Genomic DNA, 20,585 nt, shown 5'->3' with positions numbered 1-20,585 from the left:
AAGAACACCTCCTCCCCTCCCCCCAGGCCTGGTAGTCTGTTTCCATTCCTCCTGGGCCCCAGGACTTTGGAAGGCATTTGCATTTACATCTCAAGTAGTGATTACTCCAGTCACTAATACCCACAGCCTAACCCAGAGTTTAATTGGAAATGTTAATCAGGACAATGGATCCATGTCTGATTTGCACATTCAGTCAATTATCTGCAGGTTGGGGCAATCTGTGTTGTACCCGAGGGACGTGACAAGGGGCAAAATGGCATAACTCCAGCTGCGGCTGCAGGTGGGAAGCCAAAATGGGGGAGGTAGACCTTGAAGGCCCGAAAGAGATGAACAATTTACTGGTGGGGAATGAAGATCATTCCCAAGGTGTGGCCACAGAAAAGCCTGGGGCGCTGATCATTGAGACAGAGCCTGACTGACTGTCTTGGAGCTCACACAGTGGAGAGGGAGGCAAGGTTTTTTTGCCACGCTGGGAGGGTGCTGTATTTGGAGAAAGAAGGTTTTTTGTTTTGGGGGGTTTTTTGTTTTTTGTTTTTTTTTTAGAGACTAGAGGACAGGGAGCTGAGGTAGAACAAAAACCCTGGGAGTCAGGAGGCTGGTGGTCTGGTCTGCTTCTGCCCCTCTTTGAGCCTTACTTTCCTTGGCTTTTGAATGATGCGATTGGATGAAGTGGTTTCTGAGATGGTCATGACATTTTAGAAAGTGGGTCTGTTTGTTCTTGGTCATGAAGGCAGGCCCACCATAGGACATCCCCCCCAAAAAAATCCATTTACCCTTTTAAATCTCACCCTCCAATCTGGGGGAAATCCATACAAAATGAACCTCCAACCACGACACACATTCCATCTCCTTGAGCAGCGTGGTTTTATTTTGATTTCATGTCAATGGGAAACAGGAGGGAGAAGGGAAGCCCAGGTGGAGAATCTGCTAGGGAACCTATAACCAGCCTCTGAGAAGCTCTGTGGGGATTTTATATAGATCTTATGGGGGGGGGGGGGTTGGGGGTGCAGATAGGTACTAGTGGTGCCAACTCCCCGATTCAGCCTCAAAACCGAAGGGCCCAGATGAGGGTGAAGGAAGGCCTGTTTAGGATGTGTATCCTCTTCTTTCTCCCTCCTCTGTGAGCCAGGTGGACTTTCTGGAATTCTGCATCTATGAGACACTATCCCTAACTGCCTGCACAATCGCCCCCTCTAGTGGCCTCTGCGGGAACACCTTTGGCAGAGCTTCCCATGTGTCCCCTGGCCCGGCTCCCTTTGCCAGCGCTAATCCCTTGGGCAGTTGTTAACTCCCTGCCCCTGCGGAGAAGGGCACCAGTTCTTCCAGATGTCCTGAAGGAGAAACTGAGGCAGCTGCAGCTCCCTGCAGGCCCTTCTCATATATGGATGAGGCCGGGGGTTTAGCAAGGGTGCCATCTCCCTAGCACTTAGTTTCCTCCTTTGGGCTTCACAAAGGTTCCAGAATTCCTTTCCCTGCAATCTTTAGTGCTGGGCCAGGCACCAGCTGTGGGAGGGCCTGCGGTAGAGAGAGTGGTTGGCCATAGCTTCCTGCCCCCTCCCCCAAAAGTGGCAACCCTAGTCTCCAGTCAGAGATGCTGACAGGAAGCTGGAATGCAGCAAAGCTGGGGTGCTGGTAGGCACACAATGGGTGCACTGATCCCTACCCCAGCCCCAGTAGGAGGCTAAGCTACAGGTGCAGACACAAGGTGTGATAAACATACAACATGATACAGACACATAATATGGCAGAGACATGTGTTACAGAATATGGATTAGAAACATGGCACACACTTACATGTATACTCAGAACCACAGCACATCCACAGTACATAACAGACCCCGTATATGTGCACCTGATAACAAAAACATGACTGCACACACACACCCAACATGATACAGACTTGACACACACAAAATAGCGATAAGTATGACATGGCGTACACACGACCGGGCACAGGCACGCAGGGCACACAGCTACTGTGGGATGCAGGAAGCAGCACAGATTCCACCCTGCACGTACTCAAACACAGGGCCACATCTCCACACTCCCAACAAAACACATCCCCAACGGGTGGGAGGAGTGAGACCACCAGGTGGAGCACTGTGTCCTGCCAGTCTCCCCCCACTGGCTAGGGCTGTGTAACTGGTGGATTGGAAGCAGGCTGCCATGCAGTTAATGGGAGGCTGAAGCAAGGTGGAGACAGGTGGAAGGAAAGCTCAATCTTGTACAGGAACCTGGAAGTGCTTGGTTGGTCCAGGCTGGTGCATCCACTGCCCCCCCCCCAATCTTGCGTTCTAGCACTGTTCCCCACCTCCATGGGAGCTTTCTGCCATCCCCAGGCTCAGGAGACTTTTAGTGGCCATCATTCTTGAGCCCCCTTCCAGTCCTGCCCCTCTCTGGAGCTTTGGTGGCTGTTACTCACCTACCCTCACCCCACCCCCTTGCAGGATGAGCTCATGCAGCCAAGGACCTGGTTGGCACACCACTTAGTGGCTCAGTGGGTGGCAGTTGGAAAGGCTGCTTGGAGGATGCGAGTGGGAGGCACTCAGGGAATGCCAGGGCCCCTGGGGGACAGATGGGTGGCCGTGTTCTGGAGTCTCGCCAAGAGCAAGTGGCATACCTGGGATATGGGTTGGTCTTCTTGTTCACCAAGGGGAAAGTGAGAATCCTGGGGCTTTTCTTGCCTCCCTGAGGCTTCAGTTTTTTACTGTCTCCGCCTTTAGATATCCTGCCATCTGTGTCTTTGGATTAGGACCTTCTGCATTCCATTATCGGCCATTAGAGCGTGTACTAGCCTGGGTCCAGCTTTGTTGGAATTGAACATATATGTGCTGCTTTTCTTTGAGAACAGACACCATGGAGGGAAGCTGGGGGCAGGGTAGGAAGGATGGAAGAGTGGGCTTCCTTCGAGAGGCTTGAGTGATTGTGGGTGAAGGCAGAAAAGAGAAGGGTTAAAGACCTTGCCTCCACAGTTGAACATGGAAACCTCTGTAGGGAAATAGGGCAAACTATCACCCAGAAAAACACCAGTAGATATTCACCCTAAGAAGTCTGAGAAAGACTGTGGCAGACCTCCCCATAGTGGACATTGTGGGGAGGCAGAAGGAGGTCCCAGTTAGGATCAGAGACTGCAACCTTCAACAGCTATGAGATGATAGCCAATTAGGGACTCTCCAAGTGCTTCCCACAGCCACCCAGTGAAGGGGTTGCTGAGAAGGGGAGGAGGTAGAGGTGGCAGCTTGGAAGTGAAACAGCATTGCCAGGGTTTGGGGAAGCTCAGATGTCCTCAGAGCCAAAGTGCGTTTGCCATGATCTCTCAGTTTTCTGTTGTACGTGGGACTATACCACCTCCTAAGAATATGTGGCTATTTCCCATCTGTCCTATTTGATCCCGTCCTCCTGACACTTGTCTGGGGTGGCTAGGGCAGGTCTTCTCTGCCAACAAGCAAGCAGAGCCAGAGTGAGTGGTGAAATGACAACAGCTCTCAACCTGAAGCCCCCAGTCCAGCACCCAAATGGGCTCTGACCTCCCAAGGCCCTTTGTATGCTTCTCTCCTCTCTGATGCTCTACCTTCTCAAGGGGTTTTCTGAAATCCACTGTAGGGTGTATGTGAGGTTTTGGGGGGGTGGCTAAGGGAGTAGTAGCAGGAGGGGCAAGGGGTTCCTGCACCCCCCACAATGCTTGTCTTGGCAGGTTGTCCCCAAGAAAGAGCATCTGAGTCCTTGCATCTTGTGGCAGCAGGTGTGCCCAGCACCGAGTCCGTCGGAGCTGAAGGCAGCCCAGCCCCTTCTCATGGGCAGCACCCATCTGTGCTGAGGTCCTACAGTGGTGGCAGTAAGAGGTGAGTAATGGATTCCAGGGCAGGGAGTCAGACATCTCCAAATCCAGGTAAAGGCCACCTTTTCATAAGAGCTCCCAATGTTACAGACCCTGCTTAGGCCTCCCTAGCTGGGTCTTGGGATATAGCCCTTTCTTTCTGGGGGCCTGTGGCTGTATAGTTACCCTTGGTTTCTTGGTCCCTCCCTGCCATTGCTGATATGGGAATGATAGCTGTGACTTACATTGTGGAGTAAGAGAAACAACAGAATGGATAGGGCCAAGTCCTTTACAAACTTCAAGCACCACCTAAGAGCTTCCGTGTAACCACCAACGCGCTTCCCATCAAGCTGCCTATTCTCTTTCTTCCTGCTTTCCAGATGTCACAGTGGCATTTCAGCCACGTGCCACTGTCTGACCAGTCAGTTCCTGAAATTTCTCCTGCTCCACAACTTTCATTTCACCTTCCTATTCAAGACATACCCCCACCCCATCTGTCCCAGCTTCCGGGCCTGGTGGGCTTAAACCTTCCAGAACCTTCCCTCTGCCTTCCCATCCAAGCAAGGACCACTTCTCCCCCAGCTTTCCAACAACACTTGAGTGCGTAGAGTATTGCGTAGCCCTTGCTTCTCTGCTGCCTGCTGTAATTCTTGCGTGGTTTCTGGAGTGTTCATCTTGGCAGGTAAACTAGACCAGAAACTAGGGATAGGGACTCAATTTTACAGGTCTCTGGTCTCTCTCACGAGTGCCCTACAGTTGCCCGGCAGATTTTCAATTTGAGCTCTTCTCTTCCTCTCCACTTCTTTCAGGTTCCGTGGCCCGCCTCTGATCATGTACCTCTTTCCCTGTCGGGCAGCCTTTAGGGCTTCTGCTGTCAGCTGCTCCCTCCAGCCTTCTGTTGCCATATGTCACTGTCCAGCTACCTGTTTGTATCTTAATGTCCCTCTTTCTCTTGGTCTACACTTCTAACAACAAGAATAACAAAGAGAAAATAAGGAGTACACAGTGCAGTTCCCTTTCACAAAGTCTGCCCCAGGCCCCAGGACAAAGGAAAAGTGTAGCTCAGTGGCAGGTGTTTCTAGGGTGCCTCCTCATGAAGGGGAAGCTCCAGAGTTTCAGCCATGATATTGAGGGTATGAAATTACAACCCTGCTGATACTAATGTATTCAGCTTTCTAGAGATGCTGTGGTAGGGGATCCTCTATAGACCTGGAGCGACAGAAGGTAACTAGAACTCGCTCAAGTCAGAAGGGAGCCCCGGGATCTCTTCCGGGTGTTCTGTGACAGCTCCAATAATAACCCGTATCTATTGTCTACTGTTGCCAGCACTGGGCTAGGCATTTTACTTGCAGGAGACCGTTTGATCCCACAGTAGTTCCTGTTTTTGTTTCTGATTATAAGTGAGACTAGCTCAAGGTAGGTACTAGAATCATTGTCTTTGCCCACAAAGAGACAGAAGTTGGGAGGGGCTGAGTAATGTGCCTGTAACTGGACACATGCGGTGGCTTTGAGGGGAAAGACGCTTCCTGGAGAGTTTCTCAGCATCCTAGATGACATCAGTACTCTTCCCTGGTTGCACACACGCACATATACTTTCTCAAGCATGCTTCTGTACTCTTGGACATTCATACAATCCTTAGGCCTCCTTGGCTCACACTTTTCCCACCGGACACATTTGTGGTGACCATCACGCCCACCCCTTCACCCTCACACACATATTTACAAACACACTGCATGCCGGCATACACTCATACTGCCACACACTGCCACTTACATTTCTATATTCACATTTCATACTGACACATGCTTGCACTCGCCCTACACTGCAGCCTCACATTCCCACCCACTCACACCTTTATACTTTCTTATGTTCTCACACACTCTTGGTCACACCTTCTCACATCCACAGAAATGATAGAATCACATTTAACCTGCAAATTCCTGCATGATCGCAAGTAGTTTATACGCAGACCCATGCTGACTTGCCCTTGCCTATTTCTCATATAGCCATACACACCCTCAGTGTTATATGCTGTAACACATTTGCGCTGTCATGGATGGTTTCCTCCTTGCAGTAAAACACACAGATCATCACTCATTGAAGGGACACATGCATGCGCATACACGCTCCCACCATGAACACAGTCTCACCCATTTCCACTTTTTTTTTTTAAGATTTTATTTATTTATTCATGAGAGACAGAGAGAGAGAGAGAGAGGCAGAGACACAGGCAGAGGGAGAAGCAGGCTCCATGTAGGGAGCCTGACATGGGACTCGATCCCAGGTCTCCAGGATCAGGCCCTGGACTGAAGGTGGTGCTAAACCACTGAGCTACCCGGGCTGCCCCTCATTTCCACTTTTTAGACCCTCTTACAATCTTAACCTCAATATTACATGCTCAGCACTGACGTAACCCCCCTGCCTCTGTCACACTCACACATAGTCACCCTTATACATGGAAACACGCTCATCATGACACCCATTCCCGTTTATTTGCTCACCTTCATGCTGAGATCTGATCGCACTCCTCCAGCTCACAGGCATGCATCCTGATATACAGTCTCACACTCTCCTTTTCATAAACTTAGACACTTTCACTAACACCCAGCACCCTATGTTCGTACTCAGAGTCATACTGATGCAGTCATCCCGACACACCCTGACATGTCCATATGCCCATTCAGTTCTCATGCTAATTCACATCACACAGTCACACTTAGGGCATGCCCATGCCCATATACTGATGTTTATACATTTGCACAGTTTTCCATATTCTCACATTTGCAGACACATGCTCAAAATCCTACACTCCCACACATTCCCAGGGGTGCACGGTCACAATCATGCACATTCACATGTATATCTTCACACTGTCCAACTATCATTTCTATAGTACACGTGTTCACACTGGTGCTAGCATGCTTACATTCCTGCCTATTCTCACTCTTGTACTCTCATACTGACATACCCTCACACAGCTACATGCATTTGCACCAGTACACATGTGGTGATCTGCAGGGTCCCTGAGTGGCAGTTATGTTGGCACACACCACCCTGACCCACACAATTGAACACTGTCACCCTCAATTCCCATAAATGCACTCATGCACTTAGACACAACCTGCTACTGATGCCGTAGATGGCCATGTAGACTTACACTCAGACTCTCATCCACCCTGCAGTACCCCCCCCCCCGCTTAGGTTGATATACTTGTTCACACTGGCTCATGTGCCCACACAGTCACCAAGGCATAAATACATTGACTCTAGCTCAACATACTTGCCTGAATGGCCATGAACTCTTAGTTGGACTCACACACGGACGCATTGACACTGACCTATGCTCCCTTGCTGAGATGATCCCACTAACCCACATCTGTGATTCACACGTGTTTATAGTGGCCCCAAACATGCACACACACTCACACATCCCCAAACTCTTGCATGTGGCCCCACGCTAATACTGCCGTATCCACTCATTTTTTCACTGACACACACACACACCATCTCACACCCACTGCAGGTGGTAGCTCATAATCACAAAAAAGTTGTCACTTTTTTCCCCTACTTGTCACTAATGCTCTTCTCATACCTGCTAGAAGGTTAACAGCAACCTGTGGCCAAAGGAAGACTGTTGGTCTCAGCCAGGGCACCAGTGGGACTAGATCTTTCCAGAGCAAAAAGGAGTGGAATTTATGTCTAGGATTAAAAAGAAAAAGCTCAAACCCACAGATCAATTTTTTTTTAATTTTTCCCCACAGATCAAATATTATATCCTTTTGCCATAATTCTCTTTTACAGAAGTCATCTCTAGTAGAATCTTAGCCAGCCTATCCAAAGGAGGTTGGGGCTTAGATGGTTTATTTTCTGGAAGATGATGACATAACCTGTCCTCATCTTTCCCTCCCAAGGGGAGGGGAAGGTAAGAAATGTGTGTGTTTCTTTAGGCACTCCCAGTGGTCTCCTGGGCAGAAGTATGTGTCTCTTATTTTCTGTTTCTGATCTGGAATTCCACATTGCTTCCCATAGCCACCTCTAGTCTAGCCAGGTCTACTTTTTCCCTGTTTACACTGGAATGTGTTACTCCATGGTATTCAAGAAAGAGAAAAGAAAGGTTCATGAGTTAGCTGGATGATAAAGTAAGTTTCTCTTGTGAGCATGCATGCGCATATATAGACCCCACTGGAATTTCAACAGCTGTTACTAGCAAGTTAACAGAGGAAATTTCTCAGTAGGCGCGGATGAAGGCAAACTGAAAAAACTTCCTTGCACTCCAAACAGACTGCAGACTTCCCTGCAAGAGGGTAAAAAGAAGCACAAATCCCAGGAGCGAACTAGTAGATCAAGAACCTGGTGTCAGGGTCAGGCGCCACCCCAATTCCCTATGAGAGAATTAGAAACATGAGAGCACCTTGCAGAAGCCTCCTTAGTCCATAGATTCCCCTGCTGGAGTCTCTATGGAGTAAAGACGGGTGCAAAATATGTCCACACGGCCATTTGATATGGATTCTGGCACCATGGGGAAAAGCCTGAAATACCACGTAGTACCCTCTACACCTGTGATTAGATTGAGGCCTTCTTTGAAAGCAGAGACCATATCGTGTAACTTATCTTGGATTCCCAGTGTCTACCATGATGCCAGGCCCAGAGCATCTACTTATGAAACTCCAGTAAGAAAACTGAAAGAGGTAGGTGGACCGCAATGTGTCAGGACAGATCCAGTGCCTGTCTTCCTCAATCCCAGAATTCCAATGGCCTTACCAGCCTAGGTTGAGGATCTTCTGTGGGCCCTATCGAGTGCTAGACCCAGAAGGAGATTCAAATGGAGGTATGAAACATATCCTGCCCTTGAGGTACTTTTATTCTAGTGGGGAAAAGGACGTCACCATGCAACAGTAGCACAAGGCAACAGTCTTGAAGCTTGGGATTGGGGGAATCTTTATAGTCCTCTTTAGGTTCCCGAGAACTTGAGGGTCCATGAGTAGTTGGGAACAGCAGCCAGGATGTGGGGGGAGTCATTTCCCAAGGCAAACCTCCTCGTAGACCTCTTGCGCAGCCCAGAGATGTGCCATCTTTCCAGGAGCCCTTTGTCTCTGTACCTAAGGAAGAGGAATGAAAGTGAGCTGTAGACCTTAATGGAAATTTTGTACTGAGTGAAAATTTAGCCACCACCTCCTCCAAGGGATGGCTTTAGAGAAATAGCCTGGCAAGTTTACATTTGGTCGTTTCTGTGGATATGCTGAGAGTCACCCAAAGCAAATTATATAATTTTAGAGGACTGGGTGAATTTTAGGAAGGAAAAAAAATGCACCTGCCTAAATTCACTTGAAATCCTTGTGAAGTGCTAAGTGCATAGACCCACCCCCGTGCATTTATATGGTATTTTCTGCTTTTCAAAACAGTTAATAACCCATTCATCCATTATGATAGAGGAATTAGGAACACCAGCTTTGGAGTCCGTAGATGAGCATTTGAATGGCAGTTTGGCCACTTCCTTGCTGCGGAATCGTGTTTGAGTCAATTACTCATCCCTCTTTTTTTTCTTTTTTTTTAATTTTTATTTATTTATGATAGTCACACACACACAGAGAGAGACAGAGGCAGAGACGCAGGCAGAAGGAGAAGCAGGCTCCATGCACCGGGAGCCCGATGTGGGATTCGATCCCGGGTCTCCAGGATCGGGCCCTGAGCCAAAGGCAGGCGCTAAACCGCTGCGCCACCCAGGGATCCCACCACTGTGCCACCCAGGGATCCCACTCATCCCTCTTAAGGATCAGTTTCCTCAGGCAGCCCGGGTGATGCAGCGGTTTAGCGCCGCCTTCAGCCCAGGGCGTGATCCTGGAGACCTGAGATCGAGTCCCACGTCGGGCTCCCTGTGTGGAGCTTGCTTCTCCCTCTGCCTGTATCTCTGCCTCTCTCTCTCTCTCGCTCTCTCACTCTCTCTCTCATTCTCTTTCTCTTGAATAAATAAAATAAAATCTTAAAAAAAGGATCAGTTTCCTCATCTCTGAAATGGGAGGACACTAATAGCTTCCTACCTCACCGAGTTGTTATGTGGGTGGAATGAGATTATCTAAGCAGGTAGCACACAGTCCAGTCCACAGTAAGTGCTCAACAGATGATAGATCTTATCCTTACCACAGCTCTATGAGGTAGGTGCCTTCAAAGGAACGGGACCCTGAGACAGCAGAGAAAGGAGATGGTTCTTTGCAACCAAGGAGCTATGTTTCACAGGACTTGTTGCCTGCTTTCCTTACATTTCTGCTTAAACATAAGCTAGGAGGTAGTGCTCATCCCCACTTAAGAAGATGAAGGAAAAAACAGAATTATCCTATGGAGAGTTGCCTCCATTCCCAGGTCCTTCTGGGACATGCTTACCTGGGCATTGCCACAATGTTTCTGGTTCGTGTCCATGTCCCCTCTTGTCCTACAACTTTTCCCTTGAAATGATGAAGTCCTCCATGATGTCACCTTCCATTTGCTGGTATAGAAACTTCAAAGAAGGGAACAGGAGAGGCTCCTGATCCTGGTGGAGTCAGAAGTCTGGTGTCTAACTACAGACACTCCTCTGGCCTTGATTCTAACACTGAAATGTCTGCTTTGTGGATAGATGTTCTGCCTATTTCCAGGCTTTGGTCCCAAGCACCACAGTGGAGACACAGTTCACTGTGAATCCCTCAGAATGTTCATGTCCATGCAAAGGCTGTGAGTAACTGAGAACACGTCATGTCCAATGAAACTGTTGTGTGGTTGTGGAAGCATACATCAGAGTATGGGCTTTGGAGCCCCACAGACATGGAGTTGTGGTCATATCTTCCACTCTACAACCTTAGCAGGCAGCCTGATGTCTCTGGATGTCCATTTCGTCTGTAAAACAGAAATAATAATAGCTAATGTGGTTACGCATGTGGCACACACTTGTGCAGGTGTAGCTTTCAGCAGAGCGGCTGGGACATAAGATCTCAATGGATGCTGACAATTTTGTTTATGGCTCGTGAAATCTAGGGTAGTAATTGTAAGCATCTCCTCTAGGTATAACATTTTATTTTATTTTTTCTTGGCTAGGTAGTCACATTTCGTACATGAGGAAATAGGTTCAGAGGGGCTAAGGGACAGATGTATCCAAGATCATGAAGCTGATTTGCAGCAGAAATAGGCTGAGATGGGACCTGTCCACCCTGAACATTTGCATCTTTGGTTGGCAAAGCCTTTGGAGACTACATCGAACAAATAAGAGCTGTTTGAACTGAGCATAATCCTTCTTGTGGAAAAAGAAAGTTGAACGCTAGCTACGGTTTATCTGCTAGCCCAACCATATTGTATTTTTTCTTTGTCTCCTGTGCTACGTCTGACACATTGCAAGAGTGCAACAAACGTGATCTCATAAGAGTATGCTTTGCAATAAGACTGAATAATATATGGCCATGGTGCTGCTGTTCACCACCATAAGGAAAATCTTTCTCCAGGCATGCTGTGTGGTTTTGTTCATGCTGCTCAAGTAACACCAGATGTCCACAGTGTGGGATTTCTTAAAACATTCTGAAATACGTCCACAGACCTCTGGTGCCACTTGGCCATTTTTCTTGATGTGAAGATGACATGACATCAACCTTAGTAAACTCTAGGGAAAAGATGGGAGGACATAAAGTGGAGTATTTTTGTCCTCTGTGTAGCCTTTTTTTTTTTTTTTTTTTTGGCCTCATAGCCATACTCGGAAGTGAAGTATTCTTCTCTTGGCTTCCATGAAATCTTCTAGTGAGTTCCTCCACTTCTTTAACCACATTCCTCAGGGATCTCTGGTTCCTTTCCCCTTTCTAGCCCCTAAATGGTGGTGTTCCCCAACAGTCTTTTCTTCTCTCTTATTCTGTACTCTTCTAGATCTTCAAATTCATATCTACAGCACACATGCCCAGCTCTCTTGAACCATTTCATGATGCCAAATCAATATGTTAGAACAGCTGCTACATTTGTATGTATTGTCTTTAATCTTGGTGTCTCTATTGAGAGGGCTAGATAGCTAGGAAGACATTTTTTCCACCACCTGTGAATTGATGTGTCCTCTTGCTTTTTATGGCTTGCTATGTGGTTTCTGCCTCTCAAAGTCAAGATGCTTAGATATTTGTTTTGCTTTCCACCAGATATTCCTAATTTTGCTGTGATAGACCTGTCACTTTGTGTGTTCTCTTTTCTTTGTATATTGACTTTTACAAAAGTCACCCATTGAGGTTCATTTGCCAATACTTATTGGTCTTTGTAGAATTTTTAGATTTGTTAGTAGAGTTCATATAAAAGTTGAAAGACATTTTTCTAAAATCATAAATGCTGTCATATTGGCCAAAAACATTAGAACAGTTTGTTTTTATTCTTACAGGAATACGGTTATTATTGGTGCTTTAATGGCTGCTAGTACGAGGGGCTTCCAACATAATCATATTTGTTTTCAGCATACCATCTTATTCATTAGTTTTTCCTCCCACCATTCTAAGCTAGTCATTTACTCTTATTTGCAAAGACCTCTAGGGCGCCTGGGTGGCTCCATTGGTTAACATCTACTTTCGTTTCGTTTCATGATCTCAGGGTCCTGGGATTGAGCCCCGCACCAGGATCCCTGCTCAGTCTACTTCTAGGATCTCTGCTCAGTCTAGGGAGTCTACTTCTCCCTCTCCCTCTGACACTCTCCCTGCTTGTGCTCTCATTCTCTCTCTCAAATAAATAAAATCTTCTAAGAAAAAAAGACCCCTCCAAGACAAATAAAACCCAAACAAAAAAGAAACTGAGACACAGTTTTATTTGGAATCCCAAACAGAAACTAAAGGTTAAACCAGGGACTTAATACACAGCATAGCGACTATAGTTAATCATACCAAATTGTGTACTTGAAATTTGCTGAGAGAGTAGATCTTGCATGTTCTCATGGCACCAAAAAAAGGTAACTATGTAAGGTGATGGATGTATCAATTAATTTGAACTGTGGTAACCACTTCACAGTGTAGACATATGTCAAACTATCACATGGTACACTTTAAACATATACAATTTTTATTTGTCAATTATACCTCCAGCAAATCTGGAAACCTCCCCCCAAAGACTTATATAAAAAAGAATTTGGCCTCCCACATTCTTCTAGGCCTTTGGGGATAGAAATGTATTTCCATTCAGGGTCCTGAGACCAGTTAATCATAGCAGGCCTAACATCCCTGTCATCTTTGGCCAATGTCCGAAACAGAGGCCCCTCTTGAAATGTCCCTCCTCTTGTCTTTCTAGTCCCATGCTCATGTGCTTGCTTTCTTCCCTGGCTCACTTTCTCAGTGTCTTCTCTCCCAAATTATTCCCATGTCGCTACCTAGAACATTCCACCCCGTGGCGGAAAATTGCCCCAAGTCTTCAGCCTTAGACATCTGCAACCTTGTCACCCAAGGAAGAATTCTGAAATTCACAGCTAGTCATGCCATCTCACTGCTTGAAGCATCTTTGTCTAGACAGGAGGAATCTAAACTCCAAAAAAAAGGTTAGAAAACCTTTCTTCATTTTGTCTTTGCTGATCTTTTTTTCTATCCTTCCAATTTACTGTGGTTGGGCCAACTTATCTTTAGTTCCTGTAGTCCACTACATTGTTTCTAATCTCCTCTAGGCCCTAACCCATAATGTTTCTTATGCCATAATGTTTCATGTGTACTTCCTTTGTGAAGCCTCCTCCATGCTTTTGAGTGTCCCCTTCTCTAACCTTTACTGAGCTGCCGTGGTTAGCACCCATTACACTTTAAGTTTCTTCAAGGGCAGGGACTGTACCTTGCTCACGGCTTGCCCTAGGAGCTAACAAACTCCTACTCATCCCTCAATATCCTGCTCAAGTGCTATACCCTCTGACTTCTCTGGGCAGTATTAGTTACCCTTCCTCCACTGTAGCTCCAAAGCATCCTCTGCCTACTTGGGCACATACTAGGCATACACTCTGTAAAGGCTGAATGAATGAATTTATTTATGAATATTCAGTGATTTCCTCAAGATCACAGAATGATCCAGCAGTAGAACTGGAATGAGCTACTCTTCATTTGTTGGAGAGCATTCTTTTGGGTTTATGAAAGACCTAGCTAAAAATCAACCCCTGAAATTAAAACTGCATGACAGAGTGCAACTTAGTTCTTATACGAACTATGAAAGGAAGGCTTTTCTTTTTCCAAGTATCCTCTTTTTCATGCATTCCCCAGAAGAGGTCCATTTTGCTCATACATGGTTATAGGTCTAGAAAATGCTTTTTATCAGACCATACCTGTCTCTTCTGTACTTTGTTAGAAGCCAGTGACTTGGCTTTTTTTAAAGATTTTATTTATTTATTCATGAGAGACTCCCAGAGAGAGGCAGAGACATAGGCAGAGGGAGAAGCAGACTCCCTGTGGGGAGCCCAATGTAGGACTTGATCCCAGGATCCTGAGATCACGCCCTGAGCCGAAGGCAGATGCTCAACCACTGAGTCACCCAGGTACCCCATTGTCACTTGGTTTTTTAAGAGTCTCATCCAGGTTCCTTTTTTCCAGAGGTCTGAGACCTGTTCTCTTTCTTACATAGCTTTTTTTTTTTTACACAGCATCACTTAGCTCATCAGAAACAGAAGCCTAATGCAAAGAGGGCTACTCTAGCATGCTTGGGGTATATTTGGCTACTCTAGCATGCTTGGGGTATACTTGTTTGTTGGAATATACTATTGAATAAAGGCCCACACCAACCACATGCTTTTCACTTTTCACATTCTGGCAAACTCCTCCTTACCCTTCAATACCCTGCTCAAGTGCTGTATCCTCTGACTCCTCTGAGGACATACTATCCTCCCTGCTCTGACCCTCCAAAACTTCCTAGAGTCCCATGGCATTGTACTTTACTATGAATGTCAGTCATCCTCACTGGACCGTGAGCTCTTTGAAGACAGGGACTGCTCTTAATTTCTCTTTATATGCCCTCTGTACCTAACATAGCACCTGGTGCCTATGGATGTTGGTGGCATGGGGATAAAAGGCGATGCAATGATGTTCTCTGGATATCCTATATCCTATAGTCCCCTGACATACGGAGTTCTAATTATTGGCCCTGATTTCTCATGTGGTAAGATGGTAGTCAAAGAGTCTTGCTTTCTTGTGAACTGTTGTAGTCCCTCCCTTTTTTTTAAGCATTCTTCATTTTGCCATACACACACCCTGACTTGGTTTGTAGTTGTATTTTTACTTGCATATTTAATATATGTCTTATATATATAACGTGCAGCCAGAGATGAGACCCACTGCTCAATCCTAGAATCTCACTCCCAACACCTACCATGGCACCTGGCACATAAGCTTAAATCTGTATTTGTTGTTTCAGTACATGAATGCAGGCACAGATGGGTTACTTAAGAGGTGTATTCTTAGAGTTACTATGGGACCCCTCAAAGGGTAGTCAGTTTCTGTTTGGTCTCAGGATTCTTTGAAATAAGAGTCAAGCAGAAATCAACAAGAAGAGCACGTGGAATTATTTTCTTCTCCTAGAAAAGTCAGTGTTAGGGACGCCTGGGTGGCTTAGTGGTTGAGCGGCTGCCTTCGGTTCAGGTTGTGATCTCGGGGTCCTGGGATCGAGTTCCACATCAGGCTCCCAGCACAGAGCCTGCTTCTCCCTCTGCCTATGTCTCTGCCTTTCTCTGTGTCTCTCAAGAATAAATAAATAAAATCTTAAAAAATGAAAACTGAAAAAGCAGTGTTAGGCTGACGGAAGATCTTTTCTTGTACTGTCTTTATACAGCTGTATAACCTGTAGACCCTCATTCTTAAGAGGCACAGAATAGGATAGGGTATGCCTAGGCAAACCACAAAAGGCTGAAACCAGGTGGTGGTTGGCTTATGGGACCACGGATGCAGGCAATATATTAGGCTCAGTCTTAAAGCAGAAGGAACACTGTGAGATACACATTGTCTGATGCAGAGTTATAATACAGAGTTCCATAATTTATTATGAATACCCGCTTTCTTCCCCTTTATCCTACCCAAGTTTTTGTCCTGGATGTGTGCTAGGCCACAGTCTGGGCCCCATAGGAGGAATATAGGAACCACCACCTGATTCCCCCCTCAGGCCTGCTGACTTCAGCTCCCTGCACCAAAGCCTGCTTCTGCTTTATCTGCAGTTTTCCTCCCAAGATACCATATCTTCCCTTGATGTGAGGGCCACGCCCTATGATATCAACCCAGGAGCTTCCCCGTGTCACAGAAAGTCTTAGGCACAGGGGTAGTTTTTTTTCCATGTTTGTAAGCTCTGGGGAAACGAAGCCTCCACACGTGTTGGAGGGCAGATATGCTCCAGCATGAGCCACTGGTGAGCCATGGCAGTTGCCACCAGGTGGTAGAGTCATGGATAGCACGGAAAACGAACTGTTTGGTAGATCTAACAACTTGCAAATGAAGAATTTGTGTTCAGTTGGAAAAGCAGAATGCTTAGTTGTGAGGTCATCCATCAGATCAGGTTTTTGGATCCTAGAGGAATTTCTCTGGGCAGGTTGGTTATGATCTTTTCGTAGACTCATGGCCAGTTTGGTGAAGACCAAAATGTTGTCTTTGGTTGAAGGAGAAGAGATGGGGGGTTCTAACACTCAAGGCTCTGGCCAACTGGATGTTAGTCTCCTCTGATCTGTGAAGGAGGATAGATGGAAAGGAGATCTTGTCACATCCCATTCTTCTAACGGTGAGGGAAGCCTTTTCTTTTAAATAGATAGCATTTCCTCTTCTTTAACGATAGCTCCCAAATAAGATGGTGAGATACATGCTCAGCTCTCATAAAATGTGGGCACAGAAACTTAGGTCAAGGGCAAAAGCTTGCAAAAGACAGGCTGTGGGGTGCTTGGGTGGCTCAGTGGTTGGACGTCTGCCTTTGGTTCAGGGCATGATCCCAGTATGCTGGGATCAAGTCCCACATCAGGCTCCCCGCAGGGAGTCTGCTTCTCCCTCTGCCTGTGTCTCTGCTTCTCTATGTCTCTCATGAATAAATAAAATCTTTAAAAAAAAGGCTGGCTGCATTTTATGCCAGCTCAACTGCTTTGACCTCCAGTTCTGACAGGATGCCATTCATACATTTGTTCAGTCATTTTGGTGAAATACGAGCTTTGCAAAATGGATCTAAATTCCTGCTTTAGAAATGATATGAGGGGTAGCCCTGGTGGCGCAGCGGTTTAGCGCCGCCTGCAGCCCAGGGTGTGATCCTGGAGATCGAGTCCCACATCGGGCTCCTTGCATGGAGCCTGCTTCTCCCTCTGCCTGTGTCTCTGCCTCTCTCTCGCTCTCTCTGAATGAATAAATAAATAAATCTTTAAAAAAAAAAAAGAAATGATATGAGGGTCTCAGTCAACCTCCTGTACTCCCCCTCTTCAAACCTGCAGTGGTTACCTTCTTGCAGAAAACCGATTTGGAGACAGAAAAACTGATAACAGAGCAAGGACCTAGGATGAAGAGCCGTGGCACATGGGTTGGAAAACAACATCCAAGCATCTGTTTGGTATATGGAAAGCCTTAGCAAATTCAGGAATTGAATTTTTAGGCCTGAATTTGAGGAAATTTGTGGATTTTCTGCTGGAGTGGAACAGGGAAGGGTGTAATTATCACCCAGGCATAGTAACAGAGAGCAGCTAAAGCCCCAGAGACTCAAGACATTGGCTTACCATATCTTGTTCACTGGGGCTATCCGTCTACATCTAATTTTCCCCATCTGAATGCTTCCAAGTAAACTACATTCTGTTTTGAGAATTAGGAAATGTTTTATTACTAGGCTTTGCTTTCCTTTTCCTTCTTTGAGGCATCTTTGAGGGTATTCACCTTGGGTGGTTGTTCTGTTTTGTTTTGTTTTGTTTTGTTTTTTTAATGCTTAAGAAATTGTCTGCCTCTGTTCTTTATGCATCTTATTTTCTCTTCTTAGAAGCATCAGTGTTGGAAATGTAAAAGCTGAAACCTGTAATAATGCATTAGTTTGCAAATATAAATACACATCAGATGATCATTAGCATTTTCTTGGCATTAGCTCATGGCAGCATACACAGTGAATATTAAAGTGTGGCACTGCATACATTTAGAAGCTTAAGAAGTCATTTAAATAAGGACTATTGGTTCCATATAACGTACGCAGTATATGAGGTCTGGATGCTGGGGTCTACCTATTGATTTCCTTATTTGCAGCCCATCTTTGAAATTTGCAACCATAATAGGCTGGCTTATTGGATTTAATTAATGTCAAGTTCCTGTTGAAAACAATGGAAGTCACTCATTAAAGATGTTAACAAAGAACAGGACTAGAGCAGAACTGACCTCGTTTGCTTGTGTGTATGAGAGCGAACACGAATGTATTCTGTGTGACTGTGCTTGTATGTATGTCAGCAGCGAGCTATCTTTTGCAGGATCTAAGATTGCAACCAGGCAGCTGTAAAAAGAGCGAGTGCCTCTCTTGCTTGTCCGGCTGCTTCCGCAAATCTGCCTAACAAGTAGCTCAGTTCCTCCTGATCAAATGATCTTAGAAATGGCTTCCCTCCATTGCACACTGTAATGGTATCTCCCAGGCGAGGCTCCCTGAAACAGCACACCCCTGTCTCTGATAGCAGAGTTCCCTTGGTGAGTGCCCCAGAACAGAAAACCTCCAAAACAAGGCCATTTAAGAATGGGTACTGCTGGCCAACACAACCTGTTGGAGTTCTGTCAGTAAATCACCTAGCCTTGGGTCTTCGGATGAAAAAAGCAGGCGAAATCAGTAAGTACTGGCCTCCAGCAGGTTGGAATGAGAAAGCTGGAACTGTCATATGACTATTTGGGGAGGATAAAAGTGTATATATGAGGAGTATGCGTGTGGGGATGGTTTATTTGGGTGTCCCGGAAGGGGAATTGAGGAGAGTTTGAGATTTTCATCTCCACTCTTTCACTTTGTGACCCTGGGTATATCAACCCTTGTGCTCCATAAATTCCTCCTGGTGAAGATGGGGATGGTACTCCCTCGTTCACATGATGGTGTTCAGCTCAACTAAGCGTGGAAACTTGTTGGGCATTACACATTTGCGGAGAAAAAAAAATGAGGTGTGGATCATCAGTTGGTAGCTGACATCTACACTGAAGCCAATGGCTTGGTAGTTAGATTACTGTCAGTTTTTCCCAACATGGCTTCTTGACTCAGACCTGCTTTGAGTAGGCATACGGACTTTTGCAACATTATGAAAAACTTACTCAGAGCCACAATAAATGCACAGAATGTATACAGTTCTGTTTATTATTTCACATGTGTATTTTTTTTTATTTATTTATGATAGTCACAGAGAGAGAGAGAGAGAGAGAGAGAGAGAGAGAGGCAGAGACACAGGCAGAGGGAGAAGCAGGCTCCGTGCACCGGGAGCCCGACGTGGGATTCGATCCCGGGTCTCCAGGATCGCGCCCTGGGCCAAAGGCAGGCGCCAAACCGCTGCGCCACCCAGGGATCCCCCTCACATGTGTATTTAATGCCAGCTGGGAACAAGGCCCCATAGTAGGCAGTGTGAAAGCATACAATTATAACTGAGGGGTCCTTATCCTCAAGGAGCTTATGATTGAGTGGGGGAAATGACATATATCAAAACTATGTGCGATTCCAGACAAGGTGACAAATATGCTAAATTGGGCCCACTGGCTGCATTTAGTTAGTGGTTGGGCCATCCCTTGTCCACCTAGCTTGGGTATGCAAGGAGGGTGGGTTTGGAGCTGCTGGGAGACTCAGATGTGGCTCATTCTCCCTGTCAAATGAGGTGTATGTCCTTTCCCTCCTCTTTGTCATCATAGCATATTATGGGAATTAATTTCAGAGAAGTCACTAGAAACCTTCAAATGCGGATTGCTGTAGAAATGCAAAGCAATGTCTTAGAGTCTAATACCCTGTTTCCTTTGTGAAAGACTCAGTGATTTTTCTTGTTCTTTGGCAATTACAAACAGTCCCCTACATCTTCTTATGCCGTCAGTCATAAGCTGGTTGGTCCAGTTGCCAGTAATGTGTCTAGGATGAGTGGGTTTCATTCGTATCAGCGTAAGCTAGTTAGCAAAGCATACCTGGAAGCTCAGCTAGCCATCTTGAAAATGTGTGCTTGTGTTTACAAGGGAGCCAAGGAAAAGAGCCAGCAGGTAACTCTTGGATCCTTTTTCCCCCACCACCAAAGTATTAATTCCGTGTGTACACCATTCATCTGGTAGGTAAAAGCAACAACCTCATCTGCAAATACAGAGAACAGCTCAGCATCGATACCATTGTCTCAGGAGACATTGGCTGACTTTAAATCTATATGTACGTAATACCTCCACGTCTGGAAGCTGTCATCAAAAACTCAATATTTCTTGATCTGTAGAGCTAGTTCTTGTTAATCAAGGTTTCCCAAATTCTAGAAATTTGAAATACTCTCCTGTCTCATTACATGTTTAACATAGAGTTCTGTGACTAGCTTACTATATTTTTGGGATTCTAAAATCATCTCCTCTCCTAAGTGTTCTTGTCAGCTTGGATGTCATCTGATCAGCTCGAGGTATCTTGCAACCTTATTCTTCATGTACTATTTCAGAAACATTAGGAAGTTCCCCCCTGAAAATTTCTCCTAGGCTACATCTCATTTCTATGTTAGTTCCTGTAGTTTGGTATGAAGAGGGTATTAAGAAATATTGGTGTGCTCACTGATCTGTAGTAATAGCCTTGTGTGGCTGGTGGTTTGAAAGATCTACCTCTGGGTTTTTTTAGATCACCGCTATGCATTTGCTGGCCTGGGCT

The 20,585-nt window shown here is 45.9% G+C and overlaps 1 protein-coding gene across 17 annotated transcripts in view; it reads left to right on the top strand.

Moving 5' to 3' along the window:
* Positions 1–20,585, top strand: part of PAK3 (p21 (RAC1) activated kinase 3) — a 267,243-nt gene that overhangs the window by 138,912 nt on the left and 107,746 nt on the right. For 8 of the 17 annotated variants that reach the window (XM_072816514.1, XM_072816512.1, XM_072816523.1 and 5 more), the window contains one exon: positions 3,695–3,842. The exons of 8 other annotated variants lie outside the window; for them this stretch is intronic. The gene's annotated coding sequence lies outside the window, so the exon portion shown is untranslated. Of the gene's footprint in view, positions 1–3,694; positions 3,843–13,165; positions 13,327–20,585 lie in introns of all 17 variants that reach the window. One more of the 17 variants, XM_072816511.1, reaches the window with a different exon arrangement.

The sequence above is a fragment of the Canis lupus genome, chromosome X, assembly GCF_048164855.1.
Source record: "Canis lupus baileyi chromosome X, mCanLup2.hap1, whole genome shotgun sequence".
NCBI lineage: Eukaryota > Metazoa > Chordata > Mammalia > Carnivora > Canidae > Canis > Canis lupus.
The sequence above is the reverse complement of the archived record's forward strand: the minus strand, read 5'-3'. Positions and strand labels throughout refer to the sequence as shown.